The 8,422-nt window shown below is 30.2% G+C and overlaps 1 non-coding gene across 1 annotated transcript; it reads right to left on the reverse strand.

Moving 5' to 3' along the window:
• Positions 1–839: 839 nt before the first annotated feature.
• On the reverse strand, positions 840–913 carry TRNAV-CAC. Its single transcript has one exon. It is a non-coding gene; the product is annotated as a tRNA-Val (tRNA).
• Positions 914–8,422: the final 7,509 nt, after the last annotated feature.

Below are 8,422 nucleotides of genomic sequence, written 5' to 3' on the forward strand. Positions count from 1 at the left end.
CAAATGTTTGGGATTTGTAATATAATGTGAAAAGCATGTATTATAAAAAATTATTTATTTATTTGTTTTTGGAACAGATATTTTTAGATGTCAATTCTGTATACATTTTATATATGGAGATAAAATCATAGTTCTAAATAACTCGTTATGACACGTGATAGCGTTAGGGCTTCGGTTTACCACCATGCTAATCCCTGTGGCTCCACTCCAAGGCTCGGCTTCCAACCACAAGGGTGGTGCTCAATTGGTTTGAGCTTGAACTCCAAAGGTCAAAAGTGTATGGAGGTCTCAGGTTCGAATCCAAGAAGGAATAAAAAAAAATTGTGGCTACGGAGGTTCAAATACGGTGACTTTCACGGGTGGTCGTCCTGTGATTAATGGGCTAACATAGCGGATTGAATATCAAAGTTAATAAAAAAAAGGTTTGGCTTCCATTATAACGCGTTATGACACGTTCCGGCGAGTTAAAATGTGTTGTTGTGTAAGGTGTGGTATTAAAAAATATTCATGTCACTAACCACGTCAGCAAATAATACTGAGTTGGATATTACATTTCTCGCCACATCAGCATGTTAACTGGTTAATGTTTCATTCGGTTACCTAAAGACTTAAATATTTAAAACTTCACATTTTTGGTACCAAAATAGAATGATAACTGGTTAATTAGTTTTCAACCGGTTACCCGAATACTTAAATGTTTAAAACTTCAAATATTGAGTATCAAAATGAAAGTTTTGAAAGTACGTTACCTAAAATAAAAATCAAATTAAAGTACGTCATTTTTTCATGCAATTTATCCTTTTTTAAAACAAATTTATTAGTAATTTTTTGAAAAATAATGTCTGAGCCCGGGTTCGAACCGGGGACCTCTAGTGTGTGAGACTAGCGTGATAACCGACTACACCACCCAGACCTCTATGTTTTAATTTCTACATAACTATTATTTAGCTTTATTTCTATGAATAAAATATTTGTAAATATTTTAAAAACCCATTTCTCGCTCTCTTCTCTACTAGAAGGATACTCGTACAATACAACGAAATACATCTTGGTTTTAGTATTTCATTTTATTTATTTTTTCTGAGTCGATGTTATAATACGGTTTTATGTGATTTTAAGAAAAACAATGATGTTTTTACTTTGGAATAAAATATAAATATGAAAATAACATAAAAATTTGAAAAGAAAAAAATATTGATAGTAGTACTAAACTAACTATTTAAAATTTCTTCATTTTTTGTAAATTCTTTATTTCATTTTTTTTTAGTTTAATAATATAAATTTTTTTATAAAGATAATAATTAAGTATATTGTTAGAACTCAATGATTATCCTAATTATATTTTAGATTTTTTATACTTAAAATGAGATGTTTATCCCCTATTGATTATGATTATCTACAGTTAGTTACACGAATTCAAACATGAAACTTTAATAAGTTGTACTTACGCATAATTTACTATTTTACTTGTAATATTGAATTTTAAGTAATATGCATCAGTAAATAGTACTTAATGCATAAAAAATGGTTTTTAAAAGTTTTTGTCAAATGCTTTATAATATAACTAGATATAGAGAGAGGGGGGTTTAAAGAGAAAACCGCAACAACAACAAAAAAAAACCGCACAGATGAACGGTATGCACATGTGCATACAAGTAATTTGTAAACAATTTTTTCAGTATGCACATGTGTATACCGCAAGGCGTTCCTCAGTTTTTTTTTCATTTTGTGGGGGGGGGGTTCTTAACCTCGCTATCTATGTATAAATATATAATTCAATAAACACGAATCTAAATTGGGAAAATTTTACAACTTGTCTTTAACTGGTTCGATACATTAAAACAATAATCATTAAGGATTGTTAAACCGGACTGGACCCATAACCGCTCGTTTTAAGGATCATACTAGGTTTAATCAGTTACAGGCCTAGACCCAGCTCTGCATATCTGGCATTAGTATAGACCATCCAGGGTACGTAAGCTATAACCAAATATCGTGCATTATCTTGAAAGATCAGAACATTCTCACATGTTTTAAATGTCGTAAATCAAAATTTATGGAAAACAACCAATACTGTCATAGTTCAAAATATACATACGTGATTAAGCCTTGATTCTTCGTTATCTGTATTAAAAATATAATAGGAAACAATATAATAAAGGCGTAACGTTTTGACCAATAGCTGTAACAAATATGCAATGCAACTCTCATTAATCGAATCTCATAATGAAGATCTAAACCCAAGACACCTGTTTATAGATGCCAAATACAAAGTAAGCCCAAAGCCCAATTACAATACGATGAATGTAACAATATAAAACACTGGCTTTATAAAACTTTCAATATCTTGAGGGTAATACATGATTCTTGTTTATCTGCAAACTATTTTTTAAAGCCACATGGATCGTGAATAGATTGAACAATAGTGACCCATTTTGGATATATGTCATCAACTAAATAATAACTCATATTATAGCAGGAGGAGCATTACCTGTTGCAAGATTTACAAAAACAAATGGGAGAACTCTAGCACGTTAATGTCATTATTGTACCCCCGGTAAACCAAAAAATGTATGTCATATCCAAATATTATAGTCAGCTACAACTTCCAGAAAACTACTTGGAGATAAACGTCAAGGATTTGGAGAAGAAGAAGTTTAAGACCAAACCGAAAGATCTCAAAACGTAACAGAAAACTTTAGTCACTATATGACTAGCGGAAATCAATGGACATTTTAATTTATGTCTTAGCTTTTAAATTCTCCGTTATGAAAACCATATTTATCCGGTATCATGTATGTTAAAAATTATGTTATAAATTTGTATTTTATTACCTTTATGTTAATATTAAATTTCCTTTCTCTTATTTAAAATTTAATTTTCAATATATATATATATATATATATATTAATTTACATAATACATAAACAGTACTTTATACATAAAAAAGAGATTTGCCATGTGAACAGTGACATAGCATACATGTTGTGCTTTTCTTCTCCTCTCTCCTTAACCAGCAAAACCTTTGATGTTCTAGCAACCGGTGGGAATTCAATAGACGACAAATCAGGGTTTTTACCGTATCGTTGGAGATGCTCTAAGACATCACGACTACAGATTTATACAAAAACTTGTTGGTAAAATGTGCAGTCTAAAACGTTTCAGATACTGACATTATAATTAAACTAGAAGCGTACTCGCATAATATAACGAGATATATCTCAATTTATTATCTATGTCGATATAATACAGTTTTTAATGGTTTTGAGAAAATAATGTTTTTATTTTTAAATAAATTATAAATTTAAATATATCATAAAAATTTGAAAAAAAGTTATATACCATCAAATTTACTATTTAAAATTCTGGTTTTTATATAATTTATTTAATTTAATATTTTATTTATAATTTAATATAGATTTAATAACAAAGTAATTTATTTATGGGTTAAATGCATGAAATAGCAACCTATTTTCATAAAATTTCTTATTATAACATTCTACTTTTGTTTTTCTTTATTACAGCAATGTAYTTTCAAATTATTTTTTATTAAGGCATTGTACTTTAAAAAATCTACCCATAATAGCAATGGGTAACCTGTTACCTTTTAAACCGGATAACTCTTTTGACTTTTTTGCTTGTGTGGCTTTAATGAGGTGATGTGGATGACACATCATTTTGATAACTTAACTAAAATTAAAATAAAAACATATTTCAAATTATTATTAGTAATTTTCATTTTTCATTGCTATGATCTAAAAATACATTTTTTTTACTTTTTCTTATTAAGTTGAATTCAAATTAAATATTCTTAGAGTAAAATATTTATTAAAGAAATATGAAACATTATTTTTGAGATCTACTTTGTAAAAAAGGTAAATTTTCCTATTTTATGTTGTTCAAATAAATACATATCTTTTAAAGTTCTCTTTAAAATATTAACGAAATAAATTGTTATCTATAAGTTTTTAATATTGTTATATTAATAAATAATTCAAAAAAATCTAATTAACTTAATATATTTATACGTCAAGTAAAAAGTTTTTGAACAAATATAATATATTCTTTAAAAGATAATATATTTTGGTAAAAAAGAACAATTCTTATTTTCCTTTGTTTCAAAAAAACACATATTTTTTTAAAAATATTAGCGAGATAAGTTGTATTCTACTAGTTTTATTGATATTGGTATATTAATGAATAATTTAGAATTTTTTTAATTCATTTAATTAAATAACATGTAAAATATCTAAAAATTAAAATTAAAAATACAGTGTTTAATAAGAACTAGTAGATGCTATGATAAATAATTTTGAAAGTACAATGATGTAGTAAGAAAGTCACATTACTATAGTACATGTGGACAGCTTACGTGGACAATGAGGTGACATGGAAACCTAGTATAATGGGTCAATTTAAATTAAAAGGTTACCCAATGTTATAATGAGTAAATTTTTCAAAGTACTATATCCTAATAAAAAATAGTTTGAAAGTACATTGTTATAATAAAAAAAACTGAAAGTACAATGCTATAATAAAGAAATTTTTGAAAGTAGCTTACTATTTTGTGCATTTTGCCCTTTATTTATCGTTTAATAATATAATTTTTATAAAGATAATAACTAATGATTATTCTAATTATATTTTAGATTTTTTATATTTCAAAATGAGATGTTCATCCCGTATTTGATTATGTTTATATACAGTTAGTTACACAAATTCAAAAATAAAGCTTTAATAAATTATACTTACGCATAATTTACTTGCGATTTTAAATTTTAGGTAATATGAATCAGTAAACAATACTTTCTGCATAAAAAACTGTTTCCAAGAATTTCTGTCAAATGTTTTATAATACAGTACAGATAATTAAAAATACAATATTTTATTCATTTTAAACCCATATTTATCTATTTCTTGTTTACAAAGAAAGTATAACAAGATATCTTATGATCATTAAGCCAATATTAATCATAATACCATACAAAGAAACATTGTATCGACTAATGATCAAGATTTAAACCCCTCTTCAATTTACACAAATTAAATGGATTCACAATTAAAAAAAAGAGCTTTCTTGTAATTAAAATCAAGAAAATAATTTAATACCATTAAATGGGGTTCCTGTTCAGCCAGACTTAACCCATTCAGGAAATACATTCATTCACCTTTGTGCCTGCATTCAGCTCTCTTTCCCCCCCTTGCTTATATAGACCATTGGACAACAACCCATCATCCCCTCTACTTCAAAGATTCATGAAACCCTAAAACTCATAGCTTTTTGCAGAAAAATTGATGCAGAAAATGGGATGAAAAGAGGGTTTCTTGAACAAGAAATGGTCATCTTTATGTTATGAAGGTATGTTCATTGCATTTTTGTGTTTGATAATGGTGGGTTTTTAGGGTTTTATTGTGTATTTTGCTGGTTTTGCTTTCTTTGTGATGATTTTGTGATTTGGGTTTGATTGTTCACAGGGTTTTTGATGTGGGTTTGTAATTTGGGTGATTTTTGTTGATAAATGGATATTTTGTAACTATGGGTGTTTAGGTCAGCTTATGCATGTTGTTTAATCCCCACCACAAATGGGGTTCGGAACCTCCGTGGTCAAAAGGGTTTGATGGCCTTGAGATTCGAACTCAAGAAAAGTGATATTCTTTAGGACTTCCTTTTGACAACTATAGCTGTCTGGACCAGCTTACGTGTACAAACTAATTCCAACATGAATTGTCCGGAGTGATTGCACCATGGTCCATATGAGTTTTGGTGGCGTTTGGATTCGAACCCGGATGACGTTCTTTGGGTTTGTTTCTTTTTAGTTAAAAACCCTGTTTTTACTTTCATAGATGATAGAATTTCCTTATTTAGCAAGATTTTGACTTAAAATTTGTCAACTGTCCCAATCTTTATAGGAAAAATGGGAGTGTTCTACTTCATGACGATGATGTTTTAGGGTTTAGGGTTTAGGGTTTAATTTCAATCTTGTGTTTTCTTTCTTGCAATTCTGTTTAAAGAAAATCCATATTTGACTGTTAAAAATGATTGAAGGTTGATTCAAGCTCTAATGGAGGTTCTCTAATGGTGAAGAAACATCTATTACTAGAAAATCTGTTCATAGAAACTTGAATCCGATACGGGTTCTTTTTCCATCCGAAATTTGGGTTAAAATCTTCGATTCTGAAGTAACCGGATCAAGAAAATGAACGAAAATCAGAAATTCGAACAGATTTGGGGGTTTCGGAGGAATGTTGATTCATCGAGTGATGATTCGAAATCGAATTCTGATGTGGGAAATGCTCAAGAAAAGCTTCGGTTGGTTCCTAGTTTGGTTTTGCCTGAAACCGACCGTGTTAGTGAAACCAACGATCAGAGGCACGTTCAAGTCGAGAAAAAGACGAAAAGAGTCCGTAACGGACCGAAAAAGGAGATGAAGAACAAGAGAGGAGTAAAGAGCAAATCAAAGAAGGATTCTTCGGTTTCGTCTAACGTGAAGAAGGGAAACGGTGCTAGAATGAAGAAAAAGAGTAAGTTAATAAGCCAAATGACGGTTTACGATGATTTTAGGATCTTTACTGAATCGATCTTGGATGATCTTCGGGTTGCGAGAGAAACCATGTTTGCGAAAATGCGAAAAGAGATGGATCAACTCGTAAAATCGAAGAAATCGCCTTCAAGATCGATAAAGAAAAAGGGAAACGGAAATGGAAGTAATCAAGCCAAGAAACCGAACCCAAAGCCTCGATCAAGAAAGACCAAAACCGTTCAAGAAAAGCCGAAGAACTCCGAGTTAGCAGCCTCGAAAGGTCTAGATTGCACTCAAGAACCGGTCAAAAACGAAAATGCAAAGGAATCGTCTGCTAAAAATCCAATCTTGATCGATAAAAATCCAGTCTTGATCGATAAAAATCCAATCTTTATCGATTCTTCTGCTAAAAAACCGATCTTTACAAACTCCCCGGATCAGAAACATATCGCTACTTCTTCGTATCTGACGTTACCATTGGTTCTACCGAATTCAAGATCAAACGACGCAAGTTTAAAACTTGAAAGGGGGAACTACTCAGGGCTTCAGGAAGAACGGTTTCGAAGCTTCGCTCATAATGAATCTTCGTGTGTCGGAAATGGGTACCCGGTTGGATTAAACCATCATCATCATCAAAGATTCGACAACTCCAACAGTTTCGGGATTCCCAATCGGGTCGTTCAAGGATTTTCACACGATAGTAGTAATCTTTTAGGTGCACGGATGATGAACGGAGGGATCAGATACAACACGGGATTAGCAACAGGCCATACGTTACCGAACCATCTTGCTTCAAACGGATATCGTAGTCTTTACCCGAACTAGCGTGGAAAACGGGATCATCGCGATCGGTTCGTGAGACCGAAATCCCGATTTTTGGTTGAATTTAGAAAAAGATGAGCTTGTTTTTGCTTTACCATCTAAGCTTATAGGTTCCACTTGGTAATGTGGATGTTCTAACCCTTGATCCCTTTCAGTTGACTTTTTTGGTATATTTGACTTTTTGGGATGTTTGACTTTTTGAAGGTCAAACGTTTTTCAATTTATATTTACATGTCAAAATAGGAATGGGGCCCACAGCGAAGTTACGAAAATGAAAGCTTATAGAATGTTTTTAAGTCTTTTAACAAGTTTTTTATAATATTTTTAAAATAAAGTGTTTATTAGCTATTTTATAAAACATTTTTGAGAAGCGTACTATAAACTCATCTTTTTATATACTACAACAAAATTGGGTTTATATGACGCCCCCAATCTGTAAGCGTCCTAATATGACTTAATTTATAGGATCAAAATATATAAACGTCATATCTAAAGGCATTGTAATAAGTTTATATGACGTTTTTGGGCGTTTTAACAAATTTTTAGGACGTTTTTAATACTAAGTGTCGCAATAGCAACTTTATAGGACACTTTTGTGAAAATGTCCTATAAACTCAATTTTTTATAGGACACTTGTTTTTATAGGACAATTTTTCAAATAGTGTCCTATAAAGTTGCTAATGAAACGCTTTATATTAAAAGTGTCATAAAAAACTTATTACGACGCCAAAAACGTCATATAAATTTATTACAACGTCTTTAGACAGGACATTTTATTTTTTTGATCATATAAAGAGGTCTGTTATGACCCTTAGAACACTTTATAGGATATTTTTCCAAATAGTATCATATAAAATTGTTAATACGACACTTTATTTTAAAAGCGTTTTAAAAAACTTGTTAAAATGACTACAAAATTCTATTGACATATTGTAACACTTTTAGATAACATGTTTTTTAATTTGTTTCTATAAACTTAAGTCCTATAAAATATCTTTTTGGGACGCTTCTATCTTTTAAGCGTCCTATAAAGTCAATGTCGTTGTAGCGATCTATGAAATATGTCTCATTTCATTATA

The sequence above is a fragment of the Cynara cardunculus genome (assembly GCF_001531365.2).
Source record: "Cynara cardunculus var. scolymus isolate 2C chromosome LG 16, CcrdV1, whole genome shotgun sequence".
Lineage (NCBI taxonomy): Eukaryota > Viridiplantae > Streptophyta > Magnoliopsida > Asterales > Asteraceae > Cynara > Cynara cardunculus.